This window comes from Stegodyphus dumicola, chromosome 4, assembly GCF_044657685.1.
Source record: "Stegodyphus dumicola isolate Sdum_Otavi_A_Nest chromosome 4, ASM4465768v1".
Classification (NCBI taxonomy): domain Eukaryota; kingdom Metazoa; phylum Arthropoda; class Arachnida; order Araneae; family Eresidae; genus Stegodyphus; species Stegodyphus dumicola.
Genome location: NC_140771.1, coordinates 170033731 through 170061308, shown reverse-complemented (window position 1 = coordinate 170061308; position 27578 = coordinate 170033731). Strand labels below are relative to the sequence as shown.

The 27578-nt window shown below is 33.3% G+C and overlaps 1 protein-coding gene across 9 annotated transcripts in view; it reads left to right on the top strand.

Moving 5' to 3' along the window:
• Window positions 1-27578, top strand: part of LOC118188251 (tyrosine-protein phosphatase Lar-like) — a 1537039-nt gene that overhangs the window by 1271003 nt on the left and 238458 nt on the right. The gene's annotated exons all lie outside the window — the stretch shown is intronic.

Here is a 27578-nt window from a genome sequence, read left to right as displayed (position 1 = left end):
CTGGTGCGTATTTTACCTATAAAATTACTTGCAATTTCCTTTTAATTCAGGTAGATGAAACTTGCATTGTATGGCAAATACAGGGTGATTATAATTAAAGTTTAAGTTTCAAAACGCTATAGAAAAAGAACCACTCATGAAAATGACGCCAAATTTGAAAGGAATGTTATTGAAGAAGGCGGAAAGCGTATGGCAGAAGAAAAAATTTAGTTTCAAAAGTTAGCAACAGATGGCGCTGCAAGCGGTAGAAGACAAATTAAAATGTTAGATAAATTTCAGTGTTATAAAGCCGTCAGGTACCAGGCTGTTCCTCATTTCGCGTCTCAGACGTTCGCCATGGGTGTTTCACTGCAGGACCGCGCTCTGCTGGTAAAGCTGTATTACAAGAATGATGATTGTGCAAGAGTAGCTCTGCAAAAATTCAGGACACTGAAGGGTATAAAAGAAAGCGTTGGTCCAATGAGTGTCGTAGGTCTAAAGAAAATTATGCAAAAATTCGAAACGACAGGTTCGTTTGATGTGCAATCTGGTAGAGGGAGAAAACGAGTGCATTCGAAGGTAGTTGAAGAAGTGGCCACAGCATTACAGGAGGGGTCGGCCGGTGGTGTGCAACCGTGCAGTGCACGACGAATTGCCCGAACATTGGACAGGCCTACGAGCACGGTGCTGAAAATTGTACGAAACATCCTGCAATGCTATCCGTACAAAATTGGCCATGTGCAGGAGTTGCTTCCGCCTGACCTGACAGCTAGGGAGACGTTTGCGTTAGAATTCCTGGCTCGCATGGAAGTGGATAATGAATGGCCGTGAAAAATTTTGTGGAGAGATGAAGCCCATTTCCATCTGACAGGATACGTGAATACCCAGAATTGTCGAATATGGGCAACAGAAAATCCACTGGCAACGCACCCCGTACCACTTCATCCTGAAAAGGTCACGGTATGGTGAGGCTTTACGGCATCATTTATCCTAAAACCATATTTTTTCGAACAGACGGGTGCTTCCGGTCCTGTTACTACAACCGTCACTGGTCAGAGGTATGCGTCTCTTTTGCGCAACCACGTGATTCCAGCTCTGCAACAGCGTGGATGTGTGGATGAAATCATTTTTATGCAAGATGGCGCTCCTCCGCACATTGCACATCCCGTGAAGCAGCTGCTGAGGCGCCATTTCGGAAATGCTCGAATTATCAGCCGTCATTTCCCTACAGCCTGGCCGTCCCGATCGCCTGATCTTACTCCGTGTGATTTCTGGCTGTGGGGATATCTGAAGGATGTTGTGTTCCGTGCTCCAATTGCAAATTTAGCGGAATTAAAGGCACGCATTTCGCAACACATTCTGAACATCACCCCGGAGACACTGCGATCCGTTGTGGAACATGCTGTTTGTCGCTTTCAACTTGTTGCACACAACACCATATTGAACATGTTTTGTGCCAGTCTCGCGACAGTTCCGAACTTCTTTGATGAATGGTTCTTATGCGGTATGTCGCCGCAAAACTCTTGAAACCGATTTGTCCCTTTCGATGTGATATGTACAGTCATGCAAATAAAATTATTCAACAATTCTAATTTGTCAATGCATTTTAATGTGTAACTTCCACCTTAGCCATTGTTTTACGAATCGCTTCTCGTTTCTCGTCGTGATTTTGCCGCTTACAGCGCCATCTGTTGCTAACTTTTGAAACTAAATATTTTCTTCTGCCATACGCTTTCCGCCTTCTTCAATAACATTCCTTTCAAATTTCACATCATTTTCATCAGTGGTTCTTTTTTTATAGCGTTTTGAAACTTAAACTTTAATTATAATCACCCTGTATATTCTCGAAATAACGAAATCTGATTTAATTTTTCTTGCAGTATCAACCCAATGAATAATGATAACTTTGAAACATAGTCGTTATGTTATGTCTATTAATTAATTTCTTCACATCTATTAATTCGTCTATTAATTTCTTCACAATTAGATATCTTATATATTGTTCTTTTCTGTGAATATAAAACTGAGGGATCTAGAATCTTCTTGGAATTTTTAATGGATACAATTTTTTTCATGATATTTTTTATGATGTCTTAAATATACTAAGAATAAACTTCCAGTTAACAGTGAAGGAGACGAAATAAAAAAAAATATATATACAGTTTTCTTTTTCCATTTTCCAAGCGTTTAAAACATTTGTTAACATAATAAACAACTTATTCACTATGAAATTTGTATTAATTTGTGATAAATATTACAAACATATTAGGAATTAATAATTTAATATTCTTAAAGAATACTATATAAATCAGATTAATATGAAATATATTTGTTTGCCCCTTTTTGACAACATAACCCAAATTCGTGCTATAAAGTTTGATTTATTTATTTGCAATGGAAATCAATAAATAATTTGAACGTCAAAACTTTTATTCGTTCCGTTTTGTCCAGTTTCATATCAACACATATTCTGACTGTTAGATTAATAATCAGTCGATAAACCTATTTCACTTCAACTGATACGTTTAGCAGCTAATATTTTTTTAAATTATACGCTTATTCATCCGCGCCGTATTTTTCACTAAGACATTTTCTCATTCATGACGATAAAACGTACTGCATTTTCTGTGATCAAATACTGAACGCTGTGGTTATAAGTGTAACGTGTCGACGTAACACCTTCTCAAAATCTAAGACAAAGTTAGCATGCCTAATATTAATTAAAATAACTAAAATTAACTGAAATAACCCCTTAAAAAACAGGAGATACTAAAGCAAGAAGAATCAGTTAATTAGAATCTGCTCTTCAGCTGCAAGAGTGCAAATAATGAAGCCGAAACATGTACTCACGCGATAACAATGGCCTTTACTTTGTCATTTTCACTCCTACAACTGGAGAAGCAGGCTCTATTTTACCTTCGAATATATTACTGAAATTTATGCAACTGATTCTTTTTCCTTTAACGTCTTCAACAATAGGATATCTGATATCGGAAAGGAGATATAAAAGTTTAAAAATTTCCAGTCAGTCTGAAAATCTCTCCAGTCAGGTTTTAATAGACAGTACTGGCATGCTTCGTTTAAATCAACTAATCACCCAATATATGTGAAGGGCATATATACTCGGTCAGACCCTATTTATTTGTCGATTAATCTCCTTTCATAATCACTTGAATGCAGTCATCATCTAGCATAGAAATCATATTTCTGCTTCGGTAATTCAATGGTTAAAATATCTTTGCTTGAGGAATGGAATAGTTGATTTCGAGTCACAATGAAAACAAAATGTTTTGCGAGCGTAACAAACCGCACACCGCTCTGGATTTAGTACAAAATGCCATGTTTGCTTTTAAATTGTTTCATAATATATATATATATATATATATATATATATATTGTAGTATAACCTGTGAAGGATTTATAAAACGAAACCTCTCACCTGATTTTTTTTTGGGGGGGGAATGGACGGATCCTTCAGAATAAAAGTTTTTCTATTTTAAAATCTGATTAAGCAAACAATAAGTTGAATCAAATTTTTTTAAAGAAAGAAACACATTTTATATCAGTAACTATTCTTTCGTTGACTGATACAGATTTTGTTTCTTAAATATACGAATATTAAAGTAAACAATGTGAGATTTAATAAAGTTCTTTTTATTATTTTCTTCATCTGCATCTTTTTATTTTCAATTTAATAGATTTTCTTTTGTTCTCTTCTTCAGTTGTGTTTTTATATATTTATTGCTCATAAAAGTCTTTTATTTTTAGAATATATTCTTTTACAATTGTTCAGTTACCGAAACGAATATTTTTATTCTTCTGATAAAGAAGTCATGTTTAAATAAGAAATTCTAATCTTAAAAGCGCCATGGATAAAACAGTTGTGACTGTGTAAAATTTATCAATCCTATTCAATTTGTTTCACTTTTTTAACACGATTTTAAGATAAAAATAGAAATTGTGTATACTATCATTAAAATGCTGAAGAAGTTGGAAATAAATTAAATTTTAATGATTTGCGGTATTCGTTTGCTTAATTTTTTTTTTCTTACAAAGAGGATCTGAAGCATGAAGCGATTATACTGTATATATGTAGGTATATTTTTCCGAAATTACTTTGTTTTAATATATATAAATATATATTCAGCAACCAACGGCAATTTTAATGTAAAATATCTAATATTAATATAATATATCAGTATGGATCTCATCAGCTTACTGCATTTCTCTTATATCTCTATAGCACTGTCCACCAAATGGATAATCCCAATGAACGTTAATAGTTCGATTAGATTCGAATCCTACTGAACGGACAGTATTCAAGGACGTTTTAGGCACTGTCTAAAGTAAGTCAGCCGTCCAGCCAGTAAAGTGGCTAGCGATACTGGTTGCCGTACCAATAGGCTCGGGTTCGAATCCCGGAAAAGACGTAGATGTTTGTAAACGTATCATGTCTATACCACAAGGATCATTCAAAATAAACGGCGTGCCGGAAGTCTTCGCGAGAGGTTGAGGTAAAGGAAGAAAGGTGGAAAACCCTCCATCCACTTCCACGGTATTCTCCTCTAATTTGGCGCAGAAGTTGCTTAAATAGTGGGGCAGGACTATACCTGTAGGACAGAGGCGAAATTCTGGTGCCGCCCCACTTCAACCTGTATAAAATAAGTATGTAAAAAGTATATGTATAAAAAAGAAGCACTCAGTAAATAAATAAATAAATAATTGGCTAAACGAATGGAACTCTGTACCCCATGTCTGGGGAACTCATGAATAAACTAACATAACGAATGAGAAAATATGCCTTATTAATTCCGTTTAAATCAATTCATGTCTCTACATGAGCTGTGTTTGCGGCGAAAAAGACACATTAGAGTATTAACTTCTTCTCATGTCTATTAACACACACACACACACACAATATTAGACTTATCTGCGAACAAATCCCGAAGATATTTTACAAGCACTCCAAATTTTAATCATAATATCAACAAAAATTTTAGGAAGAAGGCCAGTGTATTTGTGAGCCGTAATTGTTGCAAAACAAGTCTTAGTGGTATGTATGATTCAAAACAATAACTGAATGAAAATGTTGTGAGAAGATTGGACAGTGATGTGATAGGATGCTTCATTGGATAAGTAGCATCGGGGGACAGTACCATACACACTGACTTGTTTGTTTATTTCTGTTCTGCCCTGTGTAAAATGAATACGAGCTATTAGAAAGCTATTAATGAAGGCATTGTTTCTCTCAAGCAGATAACCTTTACTTATTTTATAATAAGTAATTAAATTGTTAGCTGTGTCGATAACATTGAGATTTCTGTTATAGGAATGTAATGAAATTTTTTAATCTTTTGCATTAAAAAAAGTATTATTGCCGCTTGGTAAGTATCAGTTATATATTGGCTCTAATTTTAATATAAAATATATACACTCCTTTCTAGGATCATTATGTAGAGAGCTGGAGCACATTATATTCAGTCTGCTATGACCCTACAGTGAACAAAAGGATAACACAGCTGAACTCTGGTAGTTTGACCTGGATTTAAATCCCAGTAAAAACGCATTTTCATGATTTGTGTTACCGAATGTGTAAGTGAAAAGAGCCATTTTGCCTTGAAAGGTCCTCCCCGAAAGCATCCATTCCCTTTGGCAGATGGCCCTAGTGTACTTTGCCATCATTCAGTAATCTAATCCATTCCGCCTGTTATGCCTCTTTGTTTCTGACAGAATTCATAATTTGTATTAGAAGTTAATTTTCCCCTCCCCCTCCCCCCCCCCCCAAAAAAGAAGCGCCCAATGCATATGAGAGTAGATTTCCAACCATTATGAAAGTTTTTTATACATTATATTATGTATCTCCATAACTGTGATTTTCTTTAACACTATGGTTTACTTTTTTGCTTACATTTCGATGATAACAAATATCAAAAAACATTATTTTTACTTCCTTGTGCGAAGTAAAGCAAGTATTGCAATAGCGAAATATTTCGGGTATCATCAGAGATATGACTTTTGACCGTTCCCGGATCTATTTTGACTATTTTTTGCGCGACATCTGCACGTACGGACAGAATAAGACTCTTTTTTCTATATCACTTTGTGAAATGGATTTAAATTGGATTTTTTCATGACATCTGTCCGTACTTGCGTACGTATGTATATCGCATAACTCAAAACGTTGAAATTCGGTATATGGGATTGCTACAACATTTCGTTGTGCACCTCTCATTCTCACTGCAATCGGCAATACCAACTGTATGTACATATACTGAAACTCATCCCTGGGTTAGAAGTCCTTTCCCGGCCTTTATTTTCGCAATCGTTGTTCGTTGTCATATAATTGTAACTACAGAAGTGTTTCAAGTGACGAAAGGTTCATGCTTTGTTAATGTCAAATTTTTAAAAATTCATTTTTGACAAATAGCAAAATCTAGCTATTAATACGGTCTCCCAGTTCCTTGGAGTTTGGGAAAGTTTTATACGCTTTATGAAGAAATAAATTTACGAAACGTTTGACTTCAGTAGGAGAAAAAATTGACCGGGATGTTTAATTTCGCTATTTACAAGTTTTGATGCCATTTTCAACTTGCCTTGAGGAATCGGTTAATTAAGTTAGATTATTTCGAGAAAATAAGCTTCAATGAAGTTCAGGACAAAAAAGGGTGTCATTTAATAGGCCAAGTCGTGTGTTATGCACATGAGATTTTTTACCATCATTACGCAGAAGATATTTTCAAAAATGTGCTACATGCTTTATATTGAATGGTAAAAAAACTGTAGATAAGCTTATGCAAACCACATAATATTACCTATATAGTATTATGGTAACATAATACTACCTGAACCCAATAATAACCATAACATAATACTACCTGTTATAGAAGCTTCAAGAACAGTCCTCCGCGCTTTTGCTTTAATCTTTATGAAATATCAGAAAAAAACAACGGACAGAAAAATTCTTACTTTCCCACTCAACTGGCACTTTTTCAACATAAGTACGTTAAATAAATAATCATGTTACAGTTATTTGCTGTTTTAAGAGTGATAATTTTTGTATTCTTATATAGGATGAAACTGCTCAACTTCTTGCAACGAATTTTTCTGTTCTAAAATTTTTTCTGCTTCCCTGACAAATATCACGTGTATATCCCAAACCGTTCAAGATCTTTATAACACTCTTGTATCTTGTTATGAACATGTACTGTCAGTAGTTATGATTTTACTAAATTTTAAGCTTTTAGATGATTAAATTGTAAATTAATTCTTGTTATTTTCCAGTGTTAAACATTTTCTTCCTATCACATTCGCATTGCTTAAAAAAAATGCCTTTAATTTCGGTGAACTGTTTACTCTTAACCGTCTGGTACAATAGTATAATATTATTATATAATAAAAATGAAACTAGTAATTAGCTAATTACTTTCAAAATGTTTCCTAATAATGCTACAAAAAATTCATGTAGAAATGTCGAAAACATTAAATATGTCGGTGAGATTAAATCTTTTTATTTTTTAAAAAATCAATTTGAATTAAGTAATTTGAAGCTCTTCTTCTTCCCTCCTTTCCTGTCTCACATTCTTAATATACTAATTTCAAACGACTGAAATCTAATTTGAAAAAGATGTTTCGTTTCAATTTAAGATAAGAGAAATATTCTAGGATGCTCGATCTAGATATTTATGTTTTTTTATTCAAATAATATGGTCTCAAGTACGTCTCATTAATGAGATACATCTGGAACACGAAGAGGAGCTCAAGAGTTTCCCTAAATGATGCTGATCTGTTTTTGCCCTATTTTTTCCCTCTTGACTAATGGAGGTGCATTAATGTTTTCCTAATCAAATTTACTTTTGCTGAGTGTAGTTCTATATAACATTAGTTGTCAATCGAATCGTTTTTAACATCCTAGTCTTTGAATATTATGGCATATCTAATTTAGAGATAATCTTCATAAGTTATATTCGGATTACTTGCGCGTGAGATAAAATCATATTAAGTCCAAAATCGCGTTTATTTTGTGATTTTTATCGCTTTTACTTCCTTGTACGAAGTAAAGGAAGTTTTGCAATCGGGAAATATTTCAGGTATCATATTTCAATGAAAATGTCTCTTTAACTACTATTCGAATCCATTTGAACGATGTTTCGGCGTGACATCTGTAAGTACGGACATAATAAAAGACTCTTTTTTTTTTCCAAAAGAGATTGTAAAATGGATTTAAAATGGATTCAGAAGGCATTTTTTCGTGACATCTGTGCGTATATATGTACCTCGCGTAACTCAAAAGCGATTAGCCGTAGAATGTTGAAATTTTGTGTATGGGACAGCCATCATAATATTTAGTTGTAGAACTTTTTTCCGTTGCAATCAGCGATGCCAGATATATATATATATATATATATATATATATATATATATATATACACCGGTCTCTCTCTCTATTATACCCACCCTCTTACCCGACTCGATGAGCTCCCTTTTTTTATTCTTATGTAAAGGTAAATTGTGCATTTTTTCTTTTAAAAATGATATAATTTTGTTCTTATGTTCCGGTGAAGGCTTTTATGCCTTTAGTTAAGCTGGATGCAATAATTAAGATACAATAACACGCCGAACAAATACTAATTTAGAAGTTAAACAACAAAAATCAGCGTTATATTTTCAAATTTTCACAGGACTAGTTTCGATGGTTTTACCGAGCCATCATCCTCAGCTTCAAAAGCATTTGCGCAAAATTTGAAAATATAACGCTGATTTTTGTTGTTTTACTTCTAAATTAATATCTGCATGCAATAGTTATAGAATTAATAACAATTTAAAAGTGGGGCTAGGCCTAACGTGGCGGCTTTTTTTTTTTTTTAGATTTGAAACTCTTATGAGCACAGTGAAATAAGTCAGCTGGTGCACCACCTTCAGTGTTTTTTTGCCCAGTGGGATCAAAAAAATTTTACACCGAAAATTTTGTCTTTCTGCCCGTTGGCTTAATTGCTTGTTTTGGTTTGGAAATTCTAATTTTAATCGCAAAAATTGTTTTTGTTTTAACTGTGTTTAAATGTGTTTGGTATTTTAGGTTTTTCTGCACGTTACAATTTTTAACGAAGGTGTTTGGAGTTTTTTTTTTTTTATATATATTTGCTTTTCCGTAAGGATTTAATAAGAAATATATCTCTAATGAAATTCGAGGAATTAAGTTTAAATGAAATACAGCAAAAAATTCATATAATTTAAGAGGCCGTACAACGAAGTCATGTGGTGTTTACATCAGATGTTTTCATTTTATTTATTTAGTTCATCATATTTCATATTCAGTTATGTTATTTTTATATTTCATTTCTGAGTATGTTTTCTGGTTTTCCAATGTTAGCTTCCTGCAAAGTAATTTAACTGTGATTGTATTAATATGTGAGAAAAAAGCAAATCATTTAAGTTTTCAATTGCAGAAAACTTTTTAGGGTTTTACTCGTGTAGGTGCTTAAATCAGTGTCCTCCAGACCCTACTAGACTGACAAGCGACTTATCGGTACAGTCTGACTTAAGACGAAAAAATCCTATGAAGTTTGTTTTGTTAAATCTTTCTAAATTATGACAAAGTCCTTTTATTAAATTTTCTAAATTATGACAAAGTCCTTTTATTAAATTTCCTAAATTATGACAAAGTCATTTTTATTAAATCTTCAATAGAATGCCTCACTTGTGCTCACGAACAAAGCACTGCTACTTGCGAGTATTTAAAGTAACATAAATTGGTATTCGAAACTAAGTAACGTAGTTGGAGACTCCACAAAATAGTCTACTTTAGCTGGTTTAAGTAATTAACGGCGTACTGCATCGGCTAGCAAAATGTTCGTAAAAATTCATATAATAATAATTGTTTAATTAACATAAACGTTTTGCAACTTCAGCCTAAAATTGGCACTGATTGTATGAAAAGGCCGTGTGAATTTTGAGGAAAACTAGCCATATCTCACATTTTCAAGGAAGAAATAAATAAATTAAATAGACGAAATAATAAAATAAAACCAATTCGCAATAAGGTCTGTCAGATTTAGTCAAAATGCATTAAGTCTCTATAAGGCTTTCCATTCCCAAAGAAAAGACTTAATGCATTTCAAAATGCTTTAAGCCTTATTATAATTAAAACCAGATAAATGGTGAAGTTATTAGGAAAAAAAACTATACTCTGCAGTTTTTAAACAGAGCACCAAAATATCGTTGAAATAAGAATAAGAGTCCCAGTCTTTTTTAATGACTAATAAATGCACTTCCAGATAATTATCAGGACCACAACAGACACAGACAGCCCAGGAAAATAATCACTCCTGAGTTAAAAAAAATTGCAATTTATGTCGTAGTAATAGTAGTGATTAGATAGATGTAGGAGATGAAAATTTAGCTGAAAAAAATGAATGTCACTGCATTCTGTAGCGCTAAGAAATAATGTAGTATAAAAACTAAGCGAGCAATATATAAGAACCAGGTCAGAAATAAAAATGAGATAAACCAGACTAAATATTATTAAGAAAAAGGATTTCGGGAAAAAAATACTGTACCCTAAAAAAACTGAAACTAACTTCCAAATAAGATATTAACATGCTTTTTGAAATTATTAAAAATTTACTAACTATTAAAGATTTATTATTCTATTAAGAAATGCTAATAAGCTTACATTAAAAGAGCTAAATATAAAAGTTATGCATTTGTTTCTATGTAAAAAATCATTTTAAAGCAATGCGCATTTTAATCCTAATCATTATGTTTTAGAATAGATCTTATATTTTTCTCGTTTTGCTTCTGTAAAAACACTAATATGCTGTTTTAAGAAGTATAAAGCCCTAATAACTTCCGAGAAAAGATCAGGAAAGGATTAAATGACTTTTTATGATGAGTTACTGAATTATTGAAGAGTTTTTCAGTGTTTATATTCCACCGGTAAATGTTATCTTCCCAAAGATAATCACTTACTGCATTCCGCAATTTCTTTAATGGCATTTAAATCCGATTAAGAGATGTTCGTCGATGAACAGTTAATGAATTTTCTCGGCTCTGTTATTTCAATCATGCAAGTATTAGAAAGGACTTGGATAATTTATGGAAGTAAAGTTAGCTTTGAGGCACCAGTTCGGTACTTTTAATTGCTAAACGAAACAAATGCTTAAGATAGTTTTTATTTAGGAATTCTTTACAGCCTAAGTTAAGTTTGCTAAAAACTTGATTGTTTATTCTGCTAAATACGCAACCCATTAGTGTCCAAATAATTTGGACACTAACGGGTTGTGAGGTATATTTTAACTAATACAGCATATCTTTTCCTTCTGGCACTTCTAATTTTTTCGTTCATTCCAACAAAAATTTAAAGCAAGTGAGTTTAAATAATGAGTAAGTTCAAAGAGGGAGTTTTGGCAACGTGGACCCTAAACGGTGAGATGCTGATTCCTATTGCTGGAGTTCTTTATTAATTGTTGCTGAGTTAGCTTTCAATCGTTCTATTTTAGGATGGCAGTTTAGCACAGGAGCCAGGCTTTAATATTTGCGTTGTTTATAACTGAACTGCTATTGGTACTGAAGTATTTTCGAAAGCACATCAGTAAATTCGGCAAATTTTTAGAATGCTTCAAATTCTGGTAACCATACACATTCAAGTCTTCAAAGTTAACAAGCATTTTCATATATGTTTCTTTTTTATATATTCCGGCGGGTTTTATTGACAGGTTGTGATATTTTTTGTCTTTAACTCAATTTCTAGGCATGTGCTTGTAGGATTTTTCTACGGTGAGAGAAAGTGCCATAAAATTTCTGCATCGGCAAAATATGAAATCCGGCATTTTATAGAATGCCAAAAACTGGCGAGCAATGTATGAAATAATTAAACATTTCACACAATGCCTAGGCATTTCATAGAATACCAAATGACAAACCGGCAAAGTATGAAATACATCTGCGATTCTTTTCGACCTTCTATATTTTCTTTCAATTCTTACATCTGCGAGTCAACCGAAGCTACTTACCAGAAGTTAATAAATGATGTAAAAAAGGCCGAAATGACTGCTAAGAGGAAACTACGGGAATACTGGTTACTGAATCTCTATGATATGATATTTGTGGAAAACAAAAGTAAACTCATTTGTCCTGCTAAAGAAGGGGTCAGTTATTTCATATACTTCATGAAAGTCATTTGGCTGTTGGACAGAAGGCCGTGACAGAATGTTGAATGAAATTTAAACGAAATACAAAAACGTTTCACGGAATGATATGGAACTGTACACCCACCTTTGTGAGCCTTGCCAGAAAAAAAAAAAAAAAAAAGGCATTAAAAAGGGTCGTTGTCAGATAGATGTTATTGATTTTCAGTCAAATAAAGAATACAAATTGATTGTGGTGTACCAATATCATCTCACTTTTTCTTTTCCTTTACATATTTAGAATAAAAGTTCTTTAATGGCAGTCGTTCATTATTTTTCCAAAATAACATTTATATTTTTCAGGAATAAACGTCTTTTAAATAATAGCTTATCATGACCTTTTTTTTCATACATTGCCTAAAGCGCATTTGTCGTTCTATAAAATGCCTAGGTATTATGTACAATGCCTAGGTAAAGTAAAGTGGGTAAGAAAAGTATTGGCAATCGCCTATAATTGATCATATTACTTAGCAAAGGAAATGGTTGACAATTTGAGCTGGACATAACCAACACAGGAGGTAATAAACACACAAATCTAATGAAACTTTCAATTTAATATGCCTTTTACATAAAATATACAACAAAAATGTAAATTTGTATGTCAAAAAAGTATTGGCAAATTTCTAACTGCTATGCAAATTTTGTTCGGTTGATGTCGCGTGTTTAGCCTGATAAAAAACCCTGTTCATATAAAGTCTGCAGTGCTACTTCAAAACTTTTAAAAAGTTATTTTGCTAATACTCTGATAAAACGGCATCAAAATCGAAGGAGTTGGATTCGAAGGAGGAAAACATGATTATTCAGCTCAGAAATGAGGGTTTAACTTATCGTGCTATAGGAATACAACTGAACATTAGGTTATTTACTGTTAGAAGTATTGCAAAAAAGTTCAAAGAGACAGTATCGATAGAAAAAAGTGAACGGCCTCGAATATTTTCTGCAAAAGAAAACGTGGCATTATCAAAGAGGTTAAGAAAAACCCTAAATAAGTGTACCCTAGTTATCCAAAGTTTCTCCTAATACTTCGCATAAAACTTTTAGTATACAGACTATACGGAATGTATGACATGGAGGAAGTTATTATGCAAATGCAGCTAGAAAAGAATCTTTTATTTCAGAAATAAACAGGAGAAAAAGATTGGGTTTTGCAAAATCTCATGTTAGTTTATCAGACGAATTTTGGAATACAGTTATTTTGTCCGACGAATCAAAGTTTAACATTTTCGAGAGTGATTGACGACAATATGTGGGGAGAAAGCCTAACACCGAACTGGAAAAACAACATTTAACACCGACTGTAAAACATGTTGGAGGAAGCGTCGTAGTTTGAGGCTGTATGGCAGCCCCCTCCCCACACAAAATAGAGTTGGTAACCTGTGCTTCATTGATGGTATTATGATGGTTCGTATGTATATTGACATATCGCGCCATAACATGAAATTCAGTGCCCAAAAACTTAACTTAGGAACACCATTTTTGTTTCAATAGGATAATGATCCTAAGGATACAGTGAACCTTACCTGGCAATAGTTACTCTATAACACTCCTCGCCAATTAAAGACACTGCCTCAATCGCCTGACATAAATTCAATCGAAAATTTATGGCACAAATTGGACCTAGAAGTCAGGAAACATAACATCTCCTGTAAAGATGAACTTAAGCGTATACTCCTGCAAAAATGGTACAAAATTCCCAACAGGCCTTTGGTTTTACCAAACAGGACTTTTTAAACAACCAGGACTTCGGTTTTCTGTATGAGAAATAGATTACGAGCTGTTATAAATGCAAAAGATATGAATACAAAGTGTTAAATTTTTTTCCCACATTTTGCTGCATGATCTTGCCAATGCTTTTTTGACATCCAAATTTACCTTTTCGTTGTATATTTTGTTTAAAAGGCATATTAAAACGAAAGTTTCATGAGGATTTGTGTCTTTATTACCTTCTGTGTTCATTATGTCCAGCTAAAATTGTCAAGCATTTCCTTTGTAAGCTAGCTTGATCAATTATAGGCAATTGCCAATACTTTTTTTACCCACTGTATATAATGATTTTCATATTTCATATTTTGCCTAAAATGTCCCCGGTACATACATTCATACATTCCCGGTAACAAATACACTAAATTGCCGTAAAATCGCTTAAGAAGACAATAGCTTTGAACCTGTTGCACGATGACACTAAATTTCCTCCCGCACAATAACACCCTCCCCCCCAAAAAAAGAAAGCTTGCTATAAGGTAGGTTTATTATTAACTTTCACGATAAATACGTAATTAAAGCGTAATAGTATATGTAATAAGTGCACATATGTAAAAAATAATTAATTTCAATTATAAGTCACGATTCATTTTCTTCTGTAAAACATCACCAAACTGCAACAAAGTGGTTGCGTTAATACCTGAGTACCGTGCTTTTGTATTTTCTGGCTGCAAGCAGTGTTTTGGTAAGTTCAAGATAAAGTACCGGTAAGCGTTTCAGTAGACTATTGTTATAATCATTTTTGTGTTATTAGATTTTAGATAAAGAATTAGCGACAATTCTTCTAGCAATTTCCCCCGGTATTTAGATTTAATAGATAATTGCAGTACAACCTACCTTTGAGTAGATGTTGATGAAATTTCTCTACGCAGTATTTCAATCTAAAATGTTTTGTAAAATATAGATTCTGCGCTTTGGGTTTTAAAGTTTTGTATACCGTAAAATAAAAGCCATACGACGAATATTTAACGTACTGTACAATATTTTACAGATTTAAGAAGCAGTCTTTGAAAGCACTGGAGTGTAATATTTAAGAAAAATGTTTTTATGTGTTAATATGTCCTGATATTTTCAGGGACATTTGTTAGTTGAAATGTACATAAAAAAATAACATGTTTAATTGTAAATGTTTAATTGTTTAATTGTTGTTGTAAATCTCTGTAAACTAATGTCTTGAGTCATTAGATTCTTATATCTGAGGACACATTTACATAGTGTCCTCAGATATAAGAATTTACATGGGTATCTACATAATGCTTTAACAAGTAGTATTGCTGAAGTTTGCAAACCAAAACCTATTTAAAAACAATAGAAGTGAAATCAACTCATACCTATGTCATTCTTAACCAAAACTTCATATTGGAAAGTTCGCGTTTCTTCTCCACATCTCTCTGACCTGCTATAATTCTGTATTCTAATTTAAATCATATCAGTCTTTCATAACGTATTTTGAAAACACCATATTATATTGTGAAAAAAAATCGTTTCAAAAAGACATAATTGTTGACAAATTCATCGAGATACAGTCAATGATTCATTAAAAGAATTTTAATGAATTAATTATTGCGGGAAAGAGTTTAAAAGATTTTAATTTCATTAGGTGTTATAAAACAATCATTTTGAAGAAGATATAGAACATTTGTTAGGTGCGCTGAGAAATGAAATTAATAACTAGTATTTGCAATTATAATAACTTGAAATAAAATAATTCGAAAATTGAGAAAAAAATCAAGTTTTCAGAATTGCAAATTCGAGAGGTAAAATACGTAAAGAATTTTTTCCCCAAAATTTGTCATTCTTATCTCAAAATTAAAGAACTAAATTTAAATGTACCCTGAAAATATTGCACGCAAGTTGGATTCGAGGCCCACCAGTACCGATCGGTAAGACAGCTAAACACTGATACTTCGACTCGGGTTCAACCCCCGGCAAAACGCTGACTGTGTGGCTATTTTTTGCCTTCTTACCCATTTGTAACTTGAATATAAATGAGTTTCCCCTAGAGAACCCTCCATGAAAGCCTACTTCCCTTAATCAAATAGCTGCTTCGCTATAATCCCTTCCAGTCTATCTGGTTCCACTCTGTTGAAACGCAATGAAAAGTAGTAGTAATACTTTGTAGCTTTTCGCTGCGCGCCTAAATATTATGTTTACACTGTGCATACTGTAATTTATCAAAGAATAGAACATTTTCGATTTCTTTTTTATTTCTTCTACATATTTTCGAAGAATAAAACATTCGATCTATCGCTTTAATTGATACTAGAATCTCAGATGATCTGGATCTGAATTTCTTTTAAAATAGCTGACATTTTATTGCGAGGAAAAAATATTCACTAAAATATAAATTTAATTTCTATGCTTAAAAGTAGCGAAAAGGTGTTACATTCTAAAGTTAACACTCCGCTTCTCGATTGAAAACGAATAAAAATTCATCGAAATTTAAGGCTCAAAAGATTGAAAAAGCAAAATTTAAGCCCGTTTAACCATTTAGGGATGAATTGATCTAAGATTTAATTCTGCACACTTCTTTCATATCGTCAAACAATGAATTCTCTTATGCATCGAAACATCTTTACAAAAGATTTCTTTTCTCCGCTGAAGCCAGTTTTATAATGTTTACTAGCATCGCATTCAATTTTTAGAACTGTAATACAATGTAAGCTGCGAAAAGAGAAAAATGTGTTTTCAGTTGAATAGGAGAAAAGGTGCCGTATTATGACTTATTTGCGAAACCTCTTTGAAGTACTGTCTTGTTTGCTCTATCCTTTCATTCGCAACATTCGTTCCGAAGTTTCATATTTGCCTAGAAATGTGAAATTTAAAAGATTTGGTGCTAAATGTATCGGGCGAGTGCATTTGCACTCACATTTCTGCGCTTGCCGTAGATGAAAAGACTGAAAATGAGATGAATGGGTAAATCTTACGCCGATTTCTGTGTGAATAAATGTTTGATTCAATGTGATATAAGAAATTTGAAATATGCATATATTTCGAGTTCTAGATGCAATTCGCAAAATCGAAAAATATATGGAGTTTTATGTAAAAGAATGATTCGGTGATTAAAAAAAGTATTAACTGGTGATAAATATAAAATAAAAAGTACGCTTCTCTTCTTTATTATCCAATCCACTCTCTACTTCATAAATTTCGAAAGACTGAGTCAATTTTGCCAATTGAAGGCAAGATTTACATGAAATTTCATTGGCTGTGTTGGTTTGAAATTTCCTATTACAAACCTAAAGCACTTTTGATAGCCATATAAAACAGGGGTTCTCAGAGTTCCAATGGAATCTTCCTGGAAGATACTTGAAGGAGCCCCAAGGAAATTCCTCCTAGGAAGAATTCCCCATGGAGGAATTTCATAGCTTCATGGGGGATATGGTCGGGCTTTTTATTTAGCTGTTTAATATTTAGGTTTATGAACCTAATTATGCTGAGTGCTTATTAACATTTTCTATACTTCTTGCTGTTTATTTATAAAACACATCGAAACATAATCTAGATCTAAAAAAATATTACATATCATATGTATTTTTCGAGTTTTGGAAAAGAAAGGGAAATGATTTTCTAGCGATGGTGAAAGGCTGATCGGTGAACAGGGAGACATCCACTGATATAAAATGTATGCAGTTTTAATTATCTAAACTTATTTATTTAACACACAGAGCTCTAAAGTATAATACAGAATTGCTGAGCTGATCTAATTCTGTTTTACCTACTTCCATTCTATTACCTTTCTCAAGTTATTAAATTTTTAAATGTTGCATGTTGACATTCACAAGCTACTAGATTCTAAATATTGCGATAATATACAGACGGTTTTTGTTTAATTTATGAGCATGAAAATACTAGAAATGGAATGTGAAGTATTATGTGTATAATGGTAATATTTTCTGTGTTTAAAGTCAGTGTTTTCTCTCATATGAAACCTATTCTCTCATATGAATGGGAAAAACCTAATTTGAATAAAAGGTGGCTAGTATGGGTTTTAAATAAAACATTATCAAGTATCGTCGAATACATTCGGAAATCTGTATTTCAAATATAGTTGAAATTTGGGGGGGGGGGACTCGAGATAAAGAATTTGCCTGAAATAAGGCAGTGCCTGATTTGTATAAAAGCAAATGAGACATATACTCTTGGCATTCATTTTCAGGCAATATCCAAATCATTTAAGATATGTAAAATTTTAAACTTTTTAGTTTTTTTAAAGTATCAGACTAGAAACAGAAACAACATTTAGAATTTTGGATTTTAGTTTTTTATATGTGTCTTCGAAAATCAGATCATTATCTTACAGTCTGATTGGCACTGATATCTTTCCAGAACCTTTAATGCCCTGAAAACAGTTTTACTACAGAAATGGCACCAACTACAGCAGGGATTCATAAATTGCCTCATTCGCAATATGTAGTTAAGTTGCAAAAGCTCGAGGGTACCATACCTTCTATTAGCCTAATTTTTGTTCGATCTTGCAACCTCTATCTTAATACTTTCTGCGTTCATAAACTTTACGTGCTATCATACGTGTATATCATGACTGTTGCATAGTATATATTTCTGTTTTTTTATCAAGCAGTGCCTTTACCAAATTTTATTAAAATCTGTCTATCAATTCTAAAAATAATTAACAAAATGTGAAAGCTCTCTTAAATTTAATTTTAAACGTCAGTTTAGGTAATCATTTGGATTAAAATTTAGATTATAAGCTTCAGGAGTTATATTCCCGAAAGAAGTCGAAAATGTTAGGCAAACAAAACTACTTCAAGCGTAGCTGAACAAGATGAAATGTCAAAGTTTTTTTTTTCACTTTATCTTAGAAATCTTTTGCATTATGACCTAGATCATATGACGCGACTCTCTATAAATGGGATAGTAGGAAGACTTGCAAAGAATTCTAAAGATTCGTTCGATTTCATTTGCAACATCAATGTTCTGGTCATGTAATGGAGGAAGCAGATTTTAATACATTATGGCCATAATTAAGTTACTTGCTGCTTCAATAGTGTTGTTCGGTAGCATTTTAATTTCACTCAGCTGTTACTTTCTATACCTCACCTCCCGATGTTGGGTGATAAAGTTAGTGTAACTAGCTAATTTTACTTGTTCTTGACAATGAATGTAATTGTAAGGCTATACCCATATATCTCATTTCCATATTAAACTGAAGTGGAAGTTAGATGTGCATCATTTTGTCCCATTTTAAGGACTCCATACTCTGGTTCAGAGCCTCATTCATTGCTTAAGGAGGTGAGTCTTCTCACTTCTTCAAGAACAACAAGGAGATGACCGAATCTTTGTCCGCCAAGTTTCTCATCAGGACTAGGAGCCGAATCCTTGTATGATTTTTCCTAAGATCCGAGCGCCTTTAATTACAAATTTCAACAAGCACAATAAGCGACTAAAGCAAAAAGCTAGTATTATACATCCATAAATTATTTATATTAAATTGGAATCCCGTAATTTCAAAAGGATCAAGTTGCCGTTACGTTTATTGACTCAAATATTTTCTACATACCACATACACATTTGTACATAGTTTTATTTATCGATAATTTCTTACATTAGTAGTGGATGGACACCATGCCTGCCCCAGCAAGAATCGCATACGTCCGTGTGGTTTGTGCGTTGTGCTTATATGGTAATGAATATTTGACCCCGATAAAAGGAATTGAAACCCAAAATTCTTTAAGCGGTCCCATTAATCACAGCGATCATGATCCTCAAAGCGTTGAGTAAATTAATCAATAGATTTCGTATAATTAGATAGAAGATTATGTATAAGGAAAACAACCTCGCTCACTGAAATCTATTTGAATCGAAGACGCTTCCGCCACGAGACTCTTTTTACCTAAACTATTTTGATTTGTTATCGAGGGAATAATTTATGACGTATTTATCGCCATCGATTGGAGAAGAATATCTAGCTAACCCCTATTAAAACTAGTCTTGAAGAGAAGAATCTAAAGATATTAAAGCATAGAAAAGTTTTGTTAACTTTTACTGCAAAGTAAAAATACCCGTCAATATCAATATGGAATGGAGGAAACACAAAATGATAGTCGTCTTGGTGAAAAGCATACATCCGTACAATACAGCGAGCATTCATAGTTATCTATCCCAAAACGGGGTGTGGATTCACTCTTATAAATATAATAAATACCCCCTGACGGTAAACGCAAACCGCAGAGGGTTCGATCCGAAGGTTCCTGATAATAACATCCATATTGAATTCGTCGCTAGCTAGCGGAACAAATGCGCTTTTGCCTCGGCGAGCGTTTAACGTTAATGTGTATACCCGCTACGCTACGTACACAAACGTCACCGGACGAAATCAATATCGATCCTGAACCGGCTTAAAGCGTGGATACAAAAACCTAGTGTGGGAGTTGACACCCAACTGAATGGGCGAGGCGAAATCCCCGCTTCATTCCCCCCTTTCTTCTTTCCTCCCCCCCCGGGCAATGATATGATTCCCGGGCTGATGATTTTCTAAAGGACTGAAGAACAGCCAGGACACGAGCGCAATAGGGTGACTTAAACGGTATTTTCCGGCGGCATATATAGTGGGCGTTATACGGATTTGTATTCAATTCTCTTAACGCCGTGATTGATGACGTTCGGAACTAAATATATTAATTCACCCTCTGATGTGAAATGAAATGAACTTTACGTAATAGCCAGGGGTTGTTGTTATTTAATGTGCGTTTTAAACGTTTAATCTCTCATAAAGTGCAATACTGTGTAGACCCCGTAAGCACGTGTCCACATAGAAGTAAAGTTCTACGTACCTATCGTAATTAATACGTATCTATTAAATGTTTTGTTGGTACAAAAACGTTTTGTTATTTATGGGGACTGTTTGTCTTTTCATGGAACCCTTAATACTTGTGGTTGTTTTCTTCGCTTGAGTTCCGTATTAAAAAGTGCAGCTGATATTTCAAATTTACCATAAGTGCATTTAAGTATTTAAAATTAGAACCATTCGATTTTCTTTAATTAAGAATTTAAAGAATAATTTTATCGTAGCTTTAAGATACCATAAATTTGCTTGTTCTTCCGATTTATATATTATTTTGTTGAATGAATTTCACAAAGTGTTTATTTAGTTATTTCTTGCGGCAGCAAAACTTTTTCATTTGAACAAATCTTTCATTAAGAACATTTCAACAGAAACTTGCTCGTATTTACGGTGGACCTAGACTGGGGGGGGGGGGGGGAGCACCTACTAAAACTCCAAGTAGACAACGTACTGAGTAGCCTGAAAGCAATCAACTCAGTATTCGATGCCTTCATTTTTTCCTCTGAGTTAACAATGTCAAGTGGTGTGTTAAGTTGGGGCCCTTTCGTAAGAACTCTCCTTAAGAAAAGTTCCAGTACCTTTTTTGGAAACTGACCACTTTCTCTAAGACAGAAAATTACAGAAGGATTCCTAGCATAAAAGTGGACACACCTTCATGGAGATCGGCTTTAAACTTGAGGGGGGAGCTTTAATATGTTAGGCTAATTTAATACGATAAAGTACACGAGAGCTTTTTAAGGAAACGGGATCGTATTCACATTATGCACATGGGGTAAAATACGAAAACCAAGATATATCCAGCTCCTGAGTTAAATCCAGGAGGAACTACCAGTTTTCAGCAGTCTTTAATCCCTCGGTCACTGGTGGGGCTTCAGATGTAACCTTCATTAGAATGTGGGAACCTTTGTGCAGGAACCTTCTTAAGAAAATTTCTTTTTTTTTTAAATAGTGGCGTTTTGCGTTAAGCTTCCGAAGCTTTTATGGTGGGCACCGTTATGAAAGCATTCTTTAAGTTTGTGAGGTAGCGTATGTTAATTAATCAATTATTATGATTTTAATCTTTATTACAATATCTCCTTTCCGTAATCCTCACCAGAATGCAAATTAGACTCTTTTTTTTTAATTTAAATTGAGTGTTTTAAATCTTTAGATTAGAACTTGTGGCAACGTCTTGCTGTTAGTGTTTTCACCCGATCTACTTAAAAGTTGTCCTCCGTGTTTAGCGTCTTGACGTTTTAAAATACGAGCCAGTAAAATATCTGAGCCAGCTTTGAATTAGTCTCTTTCGTGTCTGGCCTTGAACTACGTTATCTACATTGAATTACAATGTCTGTTATATTAATTAAATATCCTAGCAGTTGTAGAAGTTTCGTCTGTAACGCAAGATATATCTATTCTGTACATTGAGACTAAATTGACGGTTTATTTTAACATTCTTCAGCATTTTATGAATTGTTTAAAACGTAGCGATAACTCGTTATTCGTCTAGTAGGGTCTGTAGTAAGTGGAAGAAAAGAGGTGAATTGATGAAAAGCTTTTTTTGGCGTCTGACACAAGTCTATCACAATGGTGTTAACATGTCGAAGAATTACGTGCTTATTCATTAAAGCCATCAGTGTTTATAAAGTAAAAGATCTGCGGAAGTTAGTGTATTCTGTGATTTTTTTGTTGCACAGAGACCAATTGTCACAACAACGATTTAATTTTAGTAGTTGGAAAGGAAAAGAGTTAATTCATCGGGTTTTCATTGCGTCGATATTCGAGAGTTGCGTTCGTCGAATTCGATAGTTTTATTGCGTCGACAATGACTATAGTCATTTTTATTTATCAACAGCGATTTAAACATTTTGTAAAAACATTTAGAGGGCCATTACAAAATAAATAAATAAAAGGGAAAAAAGTAAAAGAAAAACGGAAAAGAAATTACTCCTTTCGATAATTAATAATTTCATCTTGGGTAAAAGAATATTAATCATTATATTTGTAGCGAGTTCTTTTGTTTTGGAATTGAAATGTTAGTGGATGTCTTTGAGAATTTTGTATGCAAAGATGGGGAATATTTTCTTTTTTAAATACTTTAAGCGTAGTGTAGTATTTCGAATTTTCACTTTACGAAGATTTTTTTTTAGTATTAATATGTTTGGGTATACAGTATACAGCATTCAAAAGCACTTATCTAGCCTTTATTTTTGCAACCGTTGGTCGTAGATACATACTTCCAGTTACAAAACTGTTTTAAATGACGTAAATATTCATATTTGGGAATTTTTTAATTTAGAGAAATAAATTTTAAAAAATTACGAAATTTACTTTTTATACTTTCCTCTTATACTTACATTTAGAAACATCTACTCATTATAAAAAATAAAACACAGAATGACTCTCGTATGACAAAACCTGATCGAGATATTTGATAAAGAAATCATATTCAAGGGCCAACAGAAACTGAAGATCAAAATGTTTACATTTAGAAATACGTAAAATAACTAAAAATAAAATATGTTGTTTCTGAAGTAAAAGATTAAGTGACGAGCATTTTTATATAGATTTCTTTCAAAAATATTGATCAATATAATTTTGTTTTTCAAAAAATAGATCTTATTCGCAGAATCTTACAGAATTCGTATTCTAGAAAATAGTGGCAGGCTGCGGGTATTGGCACATAATCAACTCGTCATATTATTTGCATTCATAAAAAAAAGAAAAATATTTGTATTTTATTATTTTTTACGATTACCAAATTATGATTTTAAAGTAATAAAACTTCGTGATAATATTAATAAAATTTTTAATTTAATAATTTAATTCAATAATTTTTAGACTTTGGAAATTTACAAATTACTTGTGTGAAAATTCTTTCGAGGTATGAAGTGTAACAAAATTATAAACAAGGATATTAATAAATCACAAAAGAATATCATTGAATTTCATAGAACGAGAGAATTCGAACTCGAGTTATTTTAATATTTTCATTAACTGAACCTTCAAAGCAAAGTGAAAATGACGTCAAATATCGCAAGTTTTGAAATGAAATATCTCGACCAATTTTTGTCATACGGGAGTCAAACCCTTTATATGTGCAGGAAGTGAGGAAGACGAGAAAATCATTAATGAATTTGGCCTCCATGTTTCTCAATAACCTCTGCTGTACGCCGCGGCATTGTCCCAAAGAGGCTTTGGATGTATTGTTGAGAAATGGCAGCGAATGGCACCTCATATCGCCTCTAAATATAGCCGTAGTTCATCGTGTACACACGGGTGTAGGCGTTCTGACATGTTTGATGGGGGATAGAGATGGAAAACGGACAGGTTTAGAGTAGCAAAGCAATACGGTGGGCTAAGTAGAAGGCTTGAACATTGCGTGCAGCGTGTAATCACACATTATAAAATATTAGAATATGGTCGCAAGCTCTGAAGGTAATGAAGTAGAACAGGTTTCAAAACCTCAACAGATATAGCTTTGGCTCCTAAGTGTACCGATAATGCATACTATGGGTGCGGTAATGGAATCCAATGCCACCCTACAATGTATGCACCATGCACAGGACCAGTATGACACAACAATAGAGAGCCATTCTCCATGGTGTCTCCAAACTCTAATCTGACCATTGTGGTACTGCAGGGAGAAGTATAATTCTTCCGAAAACACGATGTTATGTCATTCGGATGTTCATCTCACCGTTCAATGCACCACAGCAAATGTAAACACCTGTGGCTTAAATTTAAAGGAGTAGACGCCTAGCGGACACTCCATTGTATTGTAAATGATATCCCAGTGTTTGTGCAGTCACCGATTTTTATGTTACAGACTGCATTCGTGGTGATATGGTTGCGGATGTGGCGGTGAGCTCCGTCAATGCTATGCGCATGATATATCTGTCTTTCAGTGGAATGGTGCGACGAGGCGGTTGCAATTGGTCCTGTCCATCAGTCCTTCCTTCCTGCATCCACCGATTACATATGCACATGACAGTTGCTTGGCTACGTCCAAGACGATGACCGATTTCCCGGAAGGATAATCCACAATCTGTGTATGCAACGATTCTGCCTCGGTCGAGCTCTGACACATGCTCAAATGATTCTCTTGTTTTTCTATGAGGCAAAAACAGTCTCATATATTACATATATATAAAATGAGTACAATGTTTTCTTAAATATAAGTATAGGCACCGGAGAAACGTATAAAATACGAAAATATGAATCAACTGCATCAATTGTTATATTTTCATATAACAATTTGATTGCTATTGCATCAATTTGCATTTTATTGTTATTGCATCAATTTGCATCAATTGTTACATTTTCTGTAATTCGAATTATATGTCTGCAATCAACGGTCGCGAAAGTAATGGCTAGAAAAAGACTTTTGTGGATGCAATGTCTATCGCATTTCGTAGTTTATATTAAAAAATAATGAAATGAAATATTGAAGTAAACAATGAGGTAAAAAGGCTGAAGTAGATTTAGTATGATGATATAATGTATTGCATAAAATTTTTATGATTTTTTGAAACAGTCAAAATTTGACACTTTAAAGAAGAAAAAAAAAACAATAAAAGAGAACAATGTATTGATGAGTAAGAGGAGCGAATAAACCAAACGAATTCAAAAAAAATAAAGCAAAATGTTATCAATCTCGTAACATTTCTTCTGAAGTTTGGCGCCACGGGGGAATGTAGAAGGACAGCCGTGTCCAAACGAAAATTTAAACCAAAGTTAAATCGAAGCATTAAACCAAAATTTAAAAATTAAATCATTTTCTTACAATTTAAACAAAACGAAATGGCTAAATTTGTTATTCGCCCCTACATAGTTAAAAAACGAAGAATAGTAAGATTAATTTCTGATAAAAAATGCAAGCAAAAGGAGTACTGTAGCATGAGGCGGAAGCCCAACCAAAAATGTAATTAAACGAATTTACGTAATTTTAATCATTGGGAATGTGCTAAATGAAATATTTTAATTACATGTAGCAAATTAAGAAGCATATTTTTAAATTAAGTATGTAATTAATAATCAATTCAAACTAAAATTCTTAAGATATAGGAAACTGGTTTCAAATACCAATAATCCAAATTTTAAGTAGACGGTGAAGTAAACCTTTTTTAAAGCAATTAAAAAATGTAATATAAATGCATGTAAAATACTTAATTACATAAACTTCTAAGAAAACGTAAATATGCGTTGCACTGAATAAGGATATTTTATTATTTCTCAAAACAGTTAGGCAAGTTTTAGCAATCTGCAGATCTCTTTTATAGCCTTTTTTGTTTTCCTTTTTGTGCTTCAGACCCCCACATTTGAAACTACAAGACGGTATCTTCGTAACCCGTCATTTCCTACCCTGCAAACTCACAAGTAAAATAATAACAAAAAAGTAGAGGAAACAGAAAAGATTTTGTGTAAAATTCGTGCGACTCTTTTGCTAAATCGCTTTGGCGTTTCGTTGATGAAGAGCTTTTCATTTCCGCTCTACCTTATATCGCCTCGAGCCGTTCTGGGTATAGTTTTACTCCACGATTTGCTCCTGCGTATACACAACGCCAAATGGAGCATATTGCTGATGCGCGAGTAGCCTCCTGAGGTTTAATAATGCGCCTAAAACACACAAAGTCGCCAAAATGAAATAATGCTTTTAAGCCGACTCTCCTAAAAAGTGTCAAATCAGCGTGTGTGTGCGGATATTAAGTAAAACTTTCTCATTCACAAAACGTTAGGCTTCTAGGCCGCTTACGATATTGGCTATGCAGGCTGTTACGAAAGAAGACGCCAAATTAATATTTAACTAATTTTCATTTGTTGTATATTTTTAATCACAAACTAACTAACCTTCGATATGTTAATATTTCGATAATTTAAACATGCTATTTTTCCGTGGAGATCGTGATCATGAGCGCAAACACAAGTCTGGAGCTATATTTTACTAAATGGATGAGTAGGTGTTGTCCGATATTTACAGTTATTCCTTCTCGTGCTGTTGTATTTTTCTCTTCCCTTTAACTTCTAGCAAAATAAGAGAAATTAATAAGTAAGCGATGCATAAAAGATCAAAGTATCAGCTGTACACCGCCGAGATGACATCCGCGTAATTATATGTCATCCCAGAATGGAAAACAAAGATATAAATATATAAAGAAAAATGATAAAATAGATACATAAAAGAGCATAAAAATTACGATTTTACATCGATTTTGCTGTGTTTCACAGCAAAGATATTACAAACTTAACGTGATAACCATTATCAATATAATTAATTTCAGTTTTTTTCACATGTATTACAATACTGGCACACATCATTACGCATATCTTTAAGTAGAGCACTAGCATGCTTGTTATAGGCGGTTTCTAATGGATTAAGATATCTACAAAAATGCATTAAAAACCAAGATGTAAGAATAATTTTAAAACATTGAATACCCGCATGGACTATGATACAGTTATTGCAATAAATGAAGAAAAAATATCATGATACAAAATACATAAAGTTAGAAAAATTGTGTTTGAAGATATATAAACATTTATTAAAGAGTACAGTTTTTACTAATGATAAGAAATTCTTGCATATGTGGAGGCAGAGTAATTAATAGCTCTTTCATTTCTACTCTGTGTAACTTAATTGGAAAGCATCCAATGCTTAATCTGTCCGGTGTTTAGAATTGTTGGTAATCTGAGGTGGTAATCCCAAGTAAAAGGATATTCAGGCGATCTAGCTTGCTATGACTGCCACACTCATAGAAGTCCGCAGAAGACTTTTGCATACATCAGGGCCCTAAGGGGGCTCATTTAGGAATCGGGAAAGAGCAGGAGTAGTGCATCTCCCGCTGCATGCCAGAATAACCAACAAAGTATCG